The sequence below is a fragment of the Lissotriton vulgaris genome, chromosome 2_1 (assembly GCF_964263255.1).
Source record: "Lissotriton vulgaris chromosome 2_1, aLisVul1.2, whole genome shotgun sequence".
In the NCBI taxonomy this organism is placed as follows: domain Eukaryota; kingdom Metazoa; phylum Chordata; class Amphibia; order Caudata; family Salamandridae; genus Lissotriton; species Lissotriton vulgaris.
In genome coordinates this window covers 1,898,872,952-1,898,889,464 of record NC_141687.1, presented here as the reverse complement: position 1 = coordinate 1,898,889,464, position 16,513 = coordinate 1,898,872,952, and positions in this window count along the sequence as shown.

Sequence of the window (16,513 nt, the reverse complement as noted above, 5' to 3'; positions counted from 1 at the left end):
CTGTGAAATCGTAGAATTCCAAAACAACATATGGTTCGGGATGAGGCATGCACAATGCAAAGCCTCAGTGCCTTGCACTTTCCAGCTTTTAGAACCCCAAACTGATTTAAGGTCATTGGCATCCTTCCACAACTCGTAGCCCCCAACAGCCAAGTGGTCTAGAAAGGACTTCGGAAACAATAATTATATTGGTAAGTCTAACTTTGGATGTGGACTTTTCAGTCATTTTAAAATAAAATGCATTGGGATTGGACTGAATAAAATCGGTAAAGTAAGTGAACCTTTTCAAAAAGGAAGCAGAACGGCCTCGTATAGGAGCTGGACAATGTTCCCATTGCGTATAATTCACAGTGTCCCTCCTGGTATTAGCCTTACGGAGGCAATGATTGCCAAAATGTTCGTAACAATATAAATCACCCTAATTAGCAGATTCTAAATACAAATCTTCAGCATCAAAAGCAGCATAATATTTCAAATCAGAAAACAAAGCTTCTACGGCCTGAACATCCCCATCATCAAAACGTATATTTTGTTTAATTACATCCCTCATAGAAACTCTAAGCACATTTGGGACATTTATAACCTCAGTGGGCCCATGGATTTGAAATCGAACACCATCCCATACAATGCCATCTAAGCCTGGCCAAGCAGTGATGTTAACAAAGGCCAAGTCTCTCTTCAATCTGTGTGATGAGGAATAGGGAGCCAATGTTCCATTGATATGTCGGATGCATTTTCTCTCCTTGACATAGTGTCCATTCACGAGTCGGAAAAATACACCAGAAAGCCTTGTCAAAACAGAAATTCTTGAATGTTTCCCCGATGTGTGTGAATCAGTGTCAAATGAAAATCTAGATTCCGTAGCCAAACGAGTTTGCAAATCAGGCATCGATAAGTCAGTTGGGTAAGTGTAGTCAGTTTCATCAAGTTGAGTACCAGGCAGTGTACTCAATAAAGGACGTGAAATGGCAGGCATCTCGAGGGCAACGTCAGGCACTGGAATAGAAGCTGGGGCCAAAACAGAATTTCTCAAAATCGAAGGACATGAGACTGCTGGTGTCATACTAAGAAGAATCGGCCACTCTGTGTATCTTGACATTGTCAATGGAGATGTACCTGTTTTCCTTACGACCTGGAAGTGGAGGTAAAATTTCTGTTCTAGTGCCCTTCACACCAAGCACAGGAACCGGAGCTCGATAAGAGGGACCTTTCCTGTTTTTGATATTCTCTCGAACCAGTTGTCCAACTTGGGGTAGCCAGCCAACTATCGGGATCTGCAACGCATCATCCAAGGTGGAGGGCAAATGTTCCATTGTCTCTTTTCTCTTGTAGATTCTGTAAAACATTGCAATGTTCATCTACGTCAGTGGAGGCAGAAACAGCTGCCTGGTCTAGACCGTCAAGGTCCGGTACAAACATCTTGATACCAAAGAGCATTTTGTATGGGGTCCGCCCACCCAGGGACCTTCTAGGGAGATTATTTAGGGCACGCTGCACGCCATTGAGGTGGGCCAGCCAGTTCCTGCCAGTGGCTATAACTCTAGCCATCAAAGACTGCTTAAAAATCTCGGTTCATTCGTTCCACAACACTATTACCCTCAGGTCTGTATGGAGATGAAAACTTGACTTGGCCCCCAACAAATTCATGGCATCCTTAAACGCCTTAGAGGCGAAAGCCGGACCCTGATCCAAATGGAAGGTACCACAGGCAAAAAATCTCTACAAAGACACGCAAGTCTCTTATGACAGTTTGTGAATCAGCGCTGCGGTGTGGCCACACCCACACAAAGCATGTGCATGAATCAACTGCTACTAAGATGTACTTATACGCAGTATCAGAAGTAAAAGGACCGCAGTCATCTAAATAAACACATCCAAGTTGTCTATTAGAAATGTACAACTGTGTCTGTGGCGGACGTGTAGCAGTCAAAGGCTTAATCTGCTGGCAAATGTCACATTGAAGGACATAATCACGCGTCTGTTTGTATAGCCCCCACCACCAGAAACGTTGTTGTAACTGAGCTACAGTAGCTGAAATGCCCGCATGCGCAGACGCAACACCTTCAGGGGCTGCAGCAATCAGTTTGGGCCTGCGGGCCGTGTTGGGAATCAACCTCTCACCAACGTCCGGTATTTTCAAATAAGGACCTTTATCAGGGCTTAAGTGGCATGAATACTTCGAAGGGAATCCCTTAGGATATTTACTTCCTTTCTCAGTTGCAGCAACAGCTGACAAGATATCATCATCAATCTTACTTTTGGAACGTTTAACTGCTGCAACCAAATATGTTGATACTGCTGATTTCGCAGCCTCATCGGGCAACGAATTGCCAACAGCGTGGACTCCTACGCGCTGATGACCAAGAGTGTGAATTACAAACAAGAGTGGCAACTGTTCTTTAAGTTCAGCCACTCGGACCCAGATCATTTCATGTTTTATGTTGGAATCACGAAAATCATTCTGAATCCAAAAGAACAAGTTTTCATTGTAAGACTGGACACAATTATAAGAATCACTCACAATAAGAGTTGTCACACTAGGATCAGCGTACTCCAATGCAAGCATCAGAGCACGAAGCTCTGCCAATTGTACGGTGCAGTCCCCTAAAGTCTGCGTGTGCATGACTCTGGACTTGAACTCATCATTCATCATGGCACCTACCACAATGGCGCAAGTGGAAACGTATGCGTGCTTAGACCCATGCGCAACTTGGAAATTCTCCAAAGGCCGCATAGCCAAAGGCGCCGGATGAACAGATTCATACTGCAAAAACTCCTGCGACTGTAGGGAGGCATCAAAAATAAACGTGACATCCGGAGACGTCAATGATGCTGCCCATTGTATTCACCGTGGGTGCAAAGCTTTAGAATTCGGTACACTGGCCTTTGTCACTGCCTCTAGGGCAGGATACGGGTTAACAACCAATATGCGCTTTCCCTGCAACAGTGCACGTTCCTTAAGAATCGCTAATTGCACTGCTGTCAAAACTTTTTCCACAGAGGAAAACCGCATTTCAGCCGAAGTGTAGAAGTGCGACTCGTAAACAATAGGTACTGTGTAACCTTTGTTAAAAGTAAGATAAGTGAAACGCACCGCCCCAGGGATTATTCTTATCACCAGGTTGGTGTGGTTATCACAAGTCAGTAAGAATTTAGATTCTAGAAGATCAACCTGCAAAGATTGCAAAATAGCTGAATGTTCTGGCAGCCAGCAGGATTTGGTAAAAGTAGGTTGTATCAAAACATACAAAGGCTTGAATATGCTGGGCATATTCGGGTATGTAAGTATGCCCGAAATTCTAAAATCCCAGCAAGGACTGTAATTTTTTCAGAGTTGTAGGAGCGCGCAGTTGTGCGCATTTCTCCAAGAAGTGAGGAGCCAATCCCCGACCTTCATTGTTGAGCTCGTAGCCCAGGAACAACACTGTGTACTCTGCAGTGTGAGACTTTGCAAAGTTGAATTTGTAACCAAAGTCCACCAAGTTACAAATTATGCTGTTAACGCAACACAGATGCTCCCAAAGCTCGTCGTCTGTGAGATATATGTCATCCACATACGAACACGCATCTCTGTCCACTCTCTCCAAGAGAGAGAAAATACAGGCAGCAAACATGCCTGGACTATTCTTATTGAGAACAAAAGGGGTTAGGTCCTTTATGTGGTGAGAGCTAGACCTAATATCAGTAGTGAACAACACAAAGTACCCAAACCACAGTGACCCAATATGTTTTTTTGATACAGGGTAAGAAACCAATTTATTGTCGCTTCCCTAGACACCATTATTTTGTGTCAAACATTTTTCAAGAATTGCTGACAGAAAAAGACATTGATTGCAAATATTTACAAGGCTAAACAAACTTTAACAAACATTAAAGGCAAAGACTATAAGAAATAATCTGTCTTTTTTAACTGTCCATTCTGGCCTATGAGAACAGGTAGCCTTCAATAGTGAAAAACGAAAATGGCTGTAATTTCCTTACTGGGCCCCTCTCCAACCATTCACTGTAGTCAGTACCCCCTTTGAACAGGTGGGCATTGACATTGTGGGGCCACTGGACCCCAAGACAGCCATGGGCAACAGGTTTATCCTGGTCTTGGTGGACCATGATACCCGGTACCCGGAAGCCATTCCGCTCAGGACTGTGATGGCCCCAGTGGTGGGAGGTGCACTGATGGGGATCTTCTCCCGTGTGGGGTTCCCTAGAGAGGTTGTGTCTGACCGAGGTACAAATTTCATTTCCAATTATATGAAGTCTCTGTGGAAGGAGTGTTTTGTTACCTACAAGCTCACCACTCCTTACCACCCACAAGGAAATGGGCTGGTTGAAAGATTCAACCGGACCCTTAAAGGCATGATCATGGGTCTTGAAGAACCAATGAGGCGTAAGTGGGACGTTCTCTTGCCATGCCTTCTGTTTACCTACCGTGAGGTGCCACAAAAGTCTCTAGGGATCAGCCCCTTTGAACTTTTGTATGGTCACCCGGTAAGAGGACCTTAGAGTTTGGTCAAGGAAGGCTGGGAGCAATCCTCCCCATACATCCTCCCCAGGATGTATATAGCTACATGCTGGCCTTCAGGAACCAGACTTAGCGTTTCAGAGATCTCGCACAGGCAAATCTGGAAGCCAGCCAGGACGAAATGAAGCGGTGGTACGATCAGAATGCCACTCTGATTGAGCTTCAACCTGGACAGAAAGTTTGGGTCTTGGCCCCTGTGGAGCCTTGTGCGCTCCAGGACAGGTGGACCGGTCCATATGAGGTGGTTAAGCGCAAGAGTGATGTCACTTATCTGGTGAACTTGCGGTCTCCCAGGAACCCCTTGCTGGTCCTGCATATTAACCACCTGAAGCCCCACTTAGAAAGGTCCGAAGTGGGCATGCTCCTAGCGACAGATGATGGAATGGAGGAGGAGACCGAGCCTCTTCCTGACCTCCTGTCTGCAACAGAGCAAGATGGGTCAGTGGATGGTGTCAGCCTCTCTGCCACACTGACCTCTGATCAGCAACAAGATTGACGCCAGCTGTTGGGGCAATTCCCTGATCTATTTTCCTTGCTTCCAGGTGTCACAGAGTGGTGCATCCATGATGTGGACACTGGTGACAGTCCTCCTGTGTAGCACAAGGCTTACAGAGTGACTGAAAAGGTTAGGGCTTACATTAAGGAGGAAATCTTCCAGATGTTTGCTTTAGGGGTCATTGTGTCCTTAAACAGTCCTCCGGTTCTGTGTGGACTACAGAGGGCTCAACTCAGTCACCAGGACTGATGCACACCCCATCCCCAGAGCTGATGAGCTCATTGATCAGTTAGGGGCTGCACGGTACCTCAGCACGTTTGATTTGACATCTGGGTACTGGCAGATTGCCTTGACTGATGGGGCTAAGGAGAGGTCAGCATTCTCCACACCAGATGGGCACAACCAATTCCGGGTTATGCCCTTTGGGATGAAGAATGCACCTGCCACCTTTCAGAGGTTGGTCAACCAGGTGTTGGCTGGACTGGAGGATTCCAGTGCCGCCTACCTGGATGACATTGCAGTGTTCAGCGCCAGTTGGGAAAAACACTTGCAGCACCTCTGGGAAGTGTTGATGGCACTGCTCAAGGCAGGCATCACGATCAAAGCAAGTAAGTGCCAGATCGGGCAGGGTTCCGTTGTGTACTTGGGTCAACCCAAGATTGATATCATCCTGGCATGGGAACCCCCAAGAACTCAGACACAGGTGAGACCATTTTAGGACTCATGGGGTACTACAAGAGGTTTGTCAAGGGGTATGGCAACATTGTTGCACCCTTGACTGAGCTGACTTCCAGGAAGCAGCCCAAGAAAGTGAACTGGGCTGAAACCTGTCCGAAGGCTTTTGACACCCTGAAGACTGCCATGTGCACAGCACCCGTGCTTCAGGCACCCAACTTCTCAAAAGAATTCATTGTTCAGACAGACACTTCAGAGCATGGTGTGGAGGCTGTTCTATCACAGATTAATGAAGAGGGCCTAGACCAACCTGTAGCCTTCATCAGTAGGAGGTTACTTCCACAGGAACAAAGGTGTGGTGCAATTGAGCGTGAGGCATTTGCAGTGGTCTGGGCACTGAAGAAGTTGAGACCATACTTGTTTGGGACTCACTTCCGGGTTCAGACCAACCACAGGCCCCTCAGATGGCTGATGCAGATAAGGGGTGGGAACTCAAAGTTGTTGAGTTGGTCCATTTCCCTACAGGGTATGGACTTTATGGTGGAACACTGCCCTGGTACAGAACACTTCAATGCTGATGGTCTGTCCAGATTTTTACGCCTTAGTGAAGAGAACTCCCAAGGGGAAGGGTAGTCCTTCCCACATTTCAGCTGGAGGGGACACGTGGTAGACCTGGCATCATTGGTAGCCACTGCTAATCAGTGCCACAGTGCAAGTGCTACCCATGTTAAATTGATATACTGATTGGATTCCATGATTGGGTTATTTGATTTATCTATCAGCCCCTAGTACAGTGCACCATGTGTGCCCAGGGCCTGTAAGTCAAATTCTGCTGATGGGCTTGCAGCACTGGTTGTGCCACCCACAGAAGCAGCTTGTAAAATGTGTTCAGGCCTGCCATTGCAAGGCCTGTGTGCAGTCTAGCACTGCAATGTCGACTTGGCCAAGTTCAACCACTTGCTAGTCCCTACACCTTCCCTTTGCTTCATATTAGACACCCCTATGAAAGGCCCAATGGCAGGGTGCATTGTAAGTATAAGGTAGGACATGCTCTGATGTGTGTAGCATGTTCTAATAGTGAATTACAGCCATTTTCATTTTTCACTATTGAAGGCTACCTGTTCTCATAGGCCAGAATGGGCAGTTAGATTATTACATTCTTATAATCCTAACTGACTCAGGGAACATGGTAGAAATTAGAATTTAGTGTGCCTGAACCCAGAATATTAAAATACATATTTTAGTAAAGGTTATTTTAATATTCTGTGTTTGCAAATACCAATTTTAGGAAGCAGATATTTGCTTGCCTGACCATTTGAACCTGCCTCTGCTGGGTTGTGTATTCCTTGTCTGGGTTTGTGAGTGACAGGGCTGGGGAATTCCAGGAGACAGGCTGGGACAGCCCAGTGGTGAATAGAGAGATTTACATCCAGATGGGAGGGAAGAGTGCACCTGGGACCTGAATAGGGCTGGGCCTTCTCTCTACAATGCTGGTTCCACCCTCTGTGGCTTGTCTAATATATCTGCCCTGCACTGTGAAAGGAGAAAAGGAATCACGTCAACCGAGTGCTCCAGAGCTGTATCTTCCCTCCCCTGTGCTGGCTCCACCTCCTGACAGGGCGGCTGAAGTCTCTGCCCTGCACAGTGAAAGGAAGAAGAAAGTCATGTAAACAAGTGCTCTGGAACTGGTTTGCACTAGGCAGAGGCCTCTCTGCCTTCAGAGAACAACGGATTTTGGGGTATAAATATTGGGACCCTGATCCCAAGAAATTAGGACACTTCTGGAACAAGAAACCTTTCTGCCAAGGAGAAGAACCAAGGAAGCTGCAGGAGTTTGGACTGCCCCTCTGCCAGTGTGCTGTTTGCTGGGTTGGCCTGCAGTGGTTGCTTCATTGCCAAGGAAAAGGAGAAGGAACTTTGAAAGGACTTTCATCTACAGAATATTCTCCAAGAGCTTGAACTGTGCTTGCCTCCTGCTGAAGTCTCAGGGACAAATGACTTCACCTCCAGCCCCCTCCTGAATTTCCTTGTGTCTCCTTCCACTTTTCCCACTTGCCTGGCAAGTTTGAGAGGTCCTACAATGAGAATCTGAACTCTTCCACATCTGGGGCAATTAAAGTGGGAGACAAATCTTTCAAAAGTCTTGTTCTGCCGCAGATGACCAGCTAAAGGAACATCATGAGCCAAACCCAGTAGGAAGGCGCTGAAGCACTGGGGTACCACCAGCACATGGGCTGACCCAGGCTCAGCAACCTTAGGCTCGCTATACGGGAGACCATTCTCCCAGTAGATCCAATGTGATCGAGACTGATCTCCTGCTGCCTGGTTTGTGGCCTGTTGCCTCAATCCCACAAGAAAAGGGCACTTATTCTGCTCTTCACAAAATTCCTCCCTGGAGGGACCCCCTTCTTGCTGCTAATGGGTCAGCTCAGGAAAGTTCCCCAGTTCAGAAATCTGCTCCCCTGTAGGTTCCAGGACATCCCCCTCAAGTCTGCCTCCTCCTGGACCGTGGGAACAATGGGGGCTGGTTTTCCATGCCCCCTACCTCTTCTCTTTAAGGCAGGTCCCTTGGCCATACTTTCAGGCTCCAGGGTCTCTTGAACACCCTTAGCTGCCATAGACTAAGTGGTCACACATGCCCACTCAGGCAGACCCAACATCTCTAAATGCACCTTGCTCTCCACCTTAACCCAAGGGGGGCTTTCTAAATCATTGCCTAACAGACAATCAACAGGCATGGATGGCCTCACGGCAACTTGAAGAGTACCAGAGACACCCCCACCACTCAAAGGGAACTTGAGCCACCTTGCAATGGCTCTCTGTGTTGTCAACGGCAACAACTGGGAAGAATGCATGAGGGACTACCTGCTCTTCAGAGACCAAGTGACACTTGACAGCTGTCACACTTGCTCCTGTGTCTCTGAGAGCCTCCACTCTATGGCCATTGATGGTCACCCACTTCCTGTATTTTTTAGTGTTCTCAGGCAGGTGAGTTTTAGAGACCATCTCAAAGTCTCCTAATGAGACAAGGGACATTTCTGCGGGACCCTACCCACCATGGGCACCCATCTCCTCCCCACCCAGGGCTACACTGGCCATCTGACTGGGTGGTGCACGGGGTGGCACATACTGTCCTTTCTGAGGACACTGTGGATCATACCAATGGTTACCTGTCAGGGTCCTGACTTCTTTTTAGGGGGAGGCTGGGAACCCTTACTTTGGTTCTCTTGGGAATTACTTTCGGGACCTTTTTGGAACTCCCTCTGTTTACCCTGGTCCCCCCCACTCTTCTGCAGGGGACCCTGCCCACCTTTGGCGGAGTCTCCCACTAAACCCTTGTGGACCCTGGTACTGACCTAGCGGTCCGCCTCTTCAGCAAGCTTTCTTTGGTTAGTCAACTTGCTATCAATAAGGTGCTGGCGTAGCTCTGGAAAACAGTTAGCAGATAAGTGCTCCCTAGCAATCAAATCATAGAGTGCTTGAACATTATCAACATTGCTACCCCTCACCCAACCATCCATAGCTCTGCAAAAGAAAGACACATATTCTACCCAAGTGGTTCCCTCCAGTTTCTTACAGTTCCTGAACCTCTGTCTATAAAGCTCTGGAGCTAACCCATACCTTGTCATCAGTGCTTCCTTCATGTGGTGGTAAGGCATCCTATGCTCACTGGGTAGGTCTAACAAAGTATCCCTCCCCTCTGTCAGAAAGCGGCCCCAGAACCCCGCTCCCCAATCCTTCTCAAAGACCCGGTGGGCCAACATTGCTATCTCATAGGCTGCAAACCACTGACCAATATCTTCACCTTTGTGAAAATCTTTGATGACATCCTTGGGAATATGTACCCTGCCTTCTGAAGGCACAGATAGTGTGCTGCCACAAGAGGGATTGATTTCTAAGCCCTTGGCCTTGATCTCTAACTCCCTCAACATTCTCTCATGCTCCATTCTCATTCTCTCCCTTTCCAAAGACAACTCTGTTTCCGTCTGACTCTCCATCTTAAGCTTAGCCATCTCCAGCTTGTGGGCCCTATTTCTCTCCCTGTCTTCCAACTCTCTGGAGGACAGGTATTTAGAAGAGATGCTGCTGCAAAGTGGGGACGGCACCCCTTCCCTGGCTGGAAACTCTGGCCCATCAATTTGCCCATTTGCATCCCCAACAGGCTACACCACAAGATCAGGGGCATTTCTTGCTTCTATCCAGGCCCTCAGCACCTTTTGATAGTCTTCCTTTTTAGAAATGCCTGGTGTAGCAACTTTCAATTTCCTGCAGAGATACTTGAGCTGTTTCACAGTGTAGGTTTCCAACCTCTCTTCCTCAAAATCAAGATCCATAGATGCAACAGATGCTGGTCTACTCATGGTAGTAAAAATCGGGGGTTTTCAGAAAAAACTAACAGTCCAAGGAAAAAGGATTCTAAAAAAAAGTATGTGGTGGCGTTTGGTCTGCACTCACTAGTAGTGTACACCAATCACTGTATATGAAACACAAATGCAAAGTCCAAATCCTCACCGCTGACCACCAATGTTAGATCTGGGGGTCCCTAGTTGGCAATGGTTTTCACCTTTGTCCAAATAGGGACCCTTACTTCTAAGTCAGGATAAGGGGATTACACTTCTTAATAACCCCTACTCACCCCCTCGGTAGCTTGTCAAGAGCAGACAGGCTTATCTCAGAGGCAGTGTGTTAAGCATTAGTGGGATATATGAATGGAGCGATGGAGATACGTAAATGATGATTATAATGTATTCTGTTTTTAATTCTTTTGAGGCTTTGGCAATCCTATCTTAAATAAATAGCCTTTTCACTTTCATGGAAGTGTCAAGTGGTGATTGCCTCACGATGGGAGGCCCCATGGAAGCAGGGCACAGGCTAGTCTTCCCATGGGATTGTTCGTGGGGAAGAACGACGTGGTAGGGCAGGATAGGCTAGTTGGTGGGCGGGGGAGGGGGAGGGGTTAGCATAGGGCTACTTCTGAGAGTTCAGAGAGAGGGCCAGCCTCTCTCTGGCTCATGCACCCTTGCACAAAGACTGATCTATTTGCCACTCACCCGTCCAGCTGACAAGGAGTGGATGCTGCGGTGCAGCATTCGGGGGCTCTGTTTTTCAATTGGATGCCATGTTTAGGACGGGTTGCTAGGGAAGGTTAAGCCAGGAGAGTGGGGTGGTGGGGAGTCAGATGTGGGCCTACTCACCTCTCAAGGGGTGAGGGTGTGTATGCAGGAGAATAATGACAGTAAGCAGGAGGTCCTGGGATAGGGTAGGTGAGTTCTCATTGGGACGATGCATGGGGAGAAGAAGGGAGAATGGTGCTGGGGCTGAAAGGAGTTCATGGGTGCTAGAGAGGAAGAAGAGCAATGCAACCGGTGAGGATGTGGCCCAATTGCTAGGGCGGTCGACCTCAAATTTGGGAAGCGGTTTTGAGTCTTGGCAATGACGCTCAACATCCTGTGATTCTGGGCAAATCACGTAATCTCCCTGTGCCTAATAAAAATGTATGTGTCCTTGTGTAAAGCAACTGGTGCTCATGTAAAGCACTCTGATACCTGATGACGTCGAGTCAAGTTTGCACTATATAAAACTCCACCCCAAAAAAAAATTAATGGGTGAAGGTCGGGGGGGGGGGATGTATGAATAGAGCGAGAGAGATAAGTCAATGTTGATTAAGAGGTTTTTTGCTGTCTTGAAATGTTTTGATTTATTCTCACTCCTGTCCTAAATAAATGAACTTTTTCACTTTCATGGAAGTGTCAGGTGGTGATTGCCACATGATATAGCTTTTAAAAAAATGAGTACAAAACAAATGGTTTTAACGTTTGCGCAATCAGACCAAGCAGGCTTTACAATAAATTATTTTTGCATTTGGTTACCCCTGTCTCCGCAGTATTGCAGCGATACCACGAGCAGCGCTCACCTCTGTCTTCAGAGCTCTGGCCTGGTGGAGGACTAGAGAAAGGAGCATCAGGATCCTGCTGCTGCTTGGCTCTAAGAGCCTGATCACGAGCCAAGCCATCAAAATATTTGGGGGCAGATTTACAAGCCCCCTTTGCCACCGGTTCATCACTTTTTGTGTCGTACCGGTGGCACATGTTACTGCTCCATATTTACAAGGACATGAAAAGCCACCCTGTGTGACTTTTCCTGTCCTTGTACATAGGGCTTCTTTACACACAGCACGTTGCATGAAAGGGATGTTGCTGTGGGTGTTCCCAAGCAACACCCTTGGAACCTGACACATTTCCAGATTTACGAGGAATCGAAAATGTGGAAATGTTTGTGAATGATATGCCTTCACAGGGGAGGCTTAGGGAGGCGCAACGAGGTGAAATTTATTAATTTCTCCTCATTTTCTTTTCTTCTTCCTATGCGTCAAAGAGGAAATCACCTCCAATGATTGTTTATGTACAGGAAGGGTTACCTTCCTGCACATAAACAATCATTGAAACACTGACGTTTTTTAACTTCTATGTGTGCTAATGTAGCACACATAGAAGTTGAAAAACAGCATTTCAGATTGTTTTTGTGCAGGAAGGGAATCCCTCCCTGAACAACAAAAACAATCTCTCCACGCAACAGGCACCCTTGCACCATGGTGCAAAGGTGTGTGCACCGGCGCATGGCAGCAGTTTGTGCACCAGCGCAGGAGGAAGCACAGAGATGCAACTTATTGTTGTAAATATATCGCATCCCTGTGCTGTGAAAGTGACTCAGTGCATGCTGCCAAATGGCTTGCGTTCCGCACTGAGGTCACTTTCTTGTAAATCTGCTCCTAAGAATTTAAACTGTGCAGCAACACTTCCGGTACATATTTTGATATAGACCTTTCAAAAAGCAAAATGAGGCATTTCTTTATAATGTGAGGCATTTCATTTTAGCAAATTATATTAAACAACTGCTTCATTTTAGCAGATTATATTGTACAACTGCATTGAGTATTAAATATTAGAGGTGATGACTTCTATTTCTAAACATGAATTTATGCACATTCATCCCCTTTCCCTCACTGTTGTGCCTTGTGCCCTCCAATCACGACCTAGGGTGATATCATGAATAGAGTAACATCATCCTCTTTTCCCGCTGAACAAGAGAAGGGTTTGTACAGCGCACATCTAGAACTGATGTATTTTAAGGTGCTCTCATGTGATGATGAAAGAAAAGGAGGCACTGTGAAAAAAGAAAACAATGAATTGCTTATGATCACTCAATTTGATCTGGTGGAAGCAGGGAGTGATGCAAAGTGTCCTGGGTTCACGCTTTGTAATTCAGCCATTACATAGTTATCTCTTCCTCGCTCCCATTTTAGATCGCAGCTAAATTTATTTTATTTATTTATTTTGTGTTTTCTATATCGCGAACAAAACGCTGAGTAGAGTATCAGAGCACTTTACAATACAGAGCAAAACAAGTACAAGAACATTTTAGTAGGGTCCGAGATATAGATATGTGGCAAATATGAGGTTCAGCAGAGAAAAAAACGATAGTAGAGATAATTTTATTGGTGCAGTAGGAACAAGTTCAAGTACTAACAAATCATAGAAGCGAGGGTGTCATCATGGGCAGTATAGATACAAGTTTATAGTAGTTGATTGGTTCAATGCAGGGAGGAGTGATCTCGAGAGTAGAGCTTCTGTCGGAGAGGGGTAAGTCAGAGAGCTATTGGTTGCAATTGATAGGGCCCAGGAGGGTGAGGATTGTTAAGGAGTTAAGGGAGGAATTTGCATTGGAAGGATTTAGTTTCCCTTTTAAATAATAGCACTGAAGAGATTTTTCCCATGCTCGGATGGAGTGAGTTCTATGTTCTTGGTGCAGCTCCGGAGAATGCTCTGTCAAAAGTTTTTTTTCTGCTGAAGCATGAAGGTTTCAGGAGTAGATTGTCGGAGCACCTAGAGTGTCTGTTTCCTCCAGATATAGTACGTTTCTGGGATAGGTATTGGTGGGTTGTGTGGTGTAACGCTTTATGAATGATGCAGGCCATCTTTAGGTGAATTCTAGATTTGTAGGATAGCTAGTCGAGCGCCTTCAGGCGTGGCGAGATATGGTCAAATTTTCTAGATCCTGTTAGGAGTCTTGTGGGTGCATTTAGACAGGCTTTTAAGGGGGCTGTTGAGATTTTGGGAAGCCCAGATATGGTAGTACATCCGTACTCCCACCTCAAGATGACTAAAGCCTGAACTGCAGTTTTGATGAGGGAGAAAGATTTTCATTCACCATAAACGTTTGCCCTCTTTTTTCCAGAAAGGATTTGAACCATTGAACCATTGTGCCAGATATTCCCATCTTTTTTTCCACTTTTTAGAATTTTGTCTTTATTAACAGTATCATAAGCAATCAAAGGATGTAGCAGGACTAGTAGACAGGTTTCATTATGGTTGATAGCGAGTAGGGCGTCGTCGACTATATGAAGAATTGCTGTTTCTGTGCTATGCCCGGGTCTCAAACCCGATCGGCAGTCATACAGTAGCTTGAAATCTGTGATGTGTTGGTTTAATTTTAGCTGAACACATTTTTCCAAAACCTTGGCTAGCATGAGAATGTTGGCTATTGGTCGGAAGTTATTAGGGTTAGAGGGGTTTTCTGTCGTTTTTTTTAGGATAGAGGTGACAACCAATTTTTAGGCAATCCAGGATGTGACCTTGCGAGAGTGAAGCATTGATGATTTTGGTCTAGAGAGGGGAGATGATATGGAAGATAAGAGGTAGGCAATTTGAGGGGAGAAGATCATTGAAGTGACTATTAGGTGTGATAGTCCCTAAAGTTTTTGTAATATCACTGAGATCATAAAGTTTGAAGGTAGACCAATGTTAATGTTTTCAGTTTAATGTGTTGAGACATCAAATCAGTGCATTGTGTTAAATACATACACATATTAAATGTTAAATCAGATTGAAGCAACAAGCCTGGCTGAAAAAGAATGCAAGGTTAAAAGGATCCGAGTATGCTATTTTAATGTTGATATCCTATTCCCCCTCAACTTAAACATAAGGAAACTATCTTAATACAGACTCAAAACCCCAGTGACTGCAAATGTGCCTAGCAAACCAAATGTTCTGGCCAGTGCAACAGAGATACATGTCTTCGCATCTACACAAGTGAAGTGCAGCGTTCAGCTGTTGACAACCTGATGCGGCACTCATACCGTGCAGGCTGTTTTTATTACCTTCATGGACAGTGCCAGCTGACTCAGAGCCTCATAGTGATGTAAAAGTGAAAAGATCACAACGTAACATTGAGCAGCACATCTACTGTAGGGCCGGGTGGTTGGAAACCTTTGAAAACGAGGCTTCATGATGGCTCTGCTTCTTATTGGCTTGAGTTTCAAAAAGAACCTTGAGCTTTGCCAGAGCAGGTATCTGCCTTGAACCATGCTCTAGTGGCTGTGCATGAAGCAGCCTAACTTACGAAGGTGCAACAAATCGCAAACATGTCCCCCACCTACCAGGTAGACTTGTTAGATGCTGCAAACAGGGATAAGGGGCCATGGTTCTTCTTAATTATTCTATTTGCTACAGTGCCAGGCAGGCATCTTATTGGGGAAGTTTAGTAAGCCCAGAGACATTTGTTTCCATCACACGGCCGCTTAATTAACTAAGGCATTTTCCTTCAGAAACCTGCAACATTGTACAGGTGCAAGAGAGAAGAAAGTTACACAAGGAGAAATGGAAAAGTTCTGTTTAGGAAGGTAAGCTAAGGATGTAGTGTTATCTAACAGTATGCGCCTAAAAAGGGCCAGGCCCATTCATTCTGGAACTTTTCTAGAGACACACACCAATGGTTCTTATTAGCAGAGTGAAAGTGTGAAGGGGATAACAATCATTAATGCACAATAAATGTAGGAATGACTCTACTTCATACATAATAACCAAGGACAATTAAGAAAAGTTGAACATTGACACACCTCAACATGAGAGTTTAGAAAAGCAAAAGAATAGCATGAAGCCAAATCTATGCATCCAATTAAGAAGGTGCAGCATGAGCAAAACTATAAGCTCAAGAAGTGAAATACAGGAGATCGAGAAGCAAAAGTTCAAATGTCTCTGCATTGATGTTTGGTAGACAAAGAGCCTTTAAATCTGTCTCTACACTATTACTACGATGACATCCTTACCTTAGTTAGTAAGTGTTAGACCTGACATCATTGGCTTGAGTCTCTCCTCCATTTTTTATGTTTGCCTCTACTGTTTACAATGTTTTGCTGGAATATGCTTTGGGCGCCGTGTCACTGCTGATCAGTGCCATAGCGCAAGTGTTCCCTCTGTTAAAATGATGTATCTATTGTATCCATGTTTGGCTCATTTGGTTTACTGTCAGTCCCTAGTCTAGTGCACCAGAAGTGCCGGGGCTTGTAAATACAAATGCCGCTCGTGGGCTTGCAGCACGTGTTGTGCCACCCACAGGAGCGGCCTTGTAAAAGAATGTCTACGGGTCGGTCATTGCGAGACCCACGTGCAGTCTTGCACTGTCACGCCGGCTGCGCAGGTATACCTACTTGCCAGCCCCTCCAACCTTCCCTTAACTTCATGTTAGTCACCCCTATGGTAGGCCCATGGGCAGGGTGCATTGTAAGTATAAGGTAGGACAAGCCTGACCAAGTTGGCATGTCCTGATAGTGAAGTGCCGCCATCTTAGGGCTTCACTATGGCGAGGTAGCCTGCTCTCCGTTGGATAGAATGGGCCGCCGGGATTATTAATGCTATGATCCTAGCTGGCTCGGAGAGTACGGTGCAATGTCGAGTTTGGTATCCCTGAGCTCGGGGTTTAATTACGCATCCGTTGGTGTGGATGGTTTTTGGACTCTGGGTTCGAAAGTAGTACTTTTAGAAAGT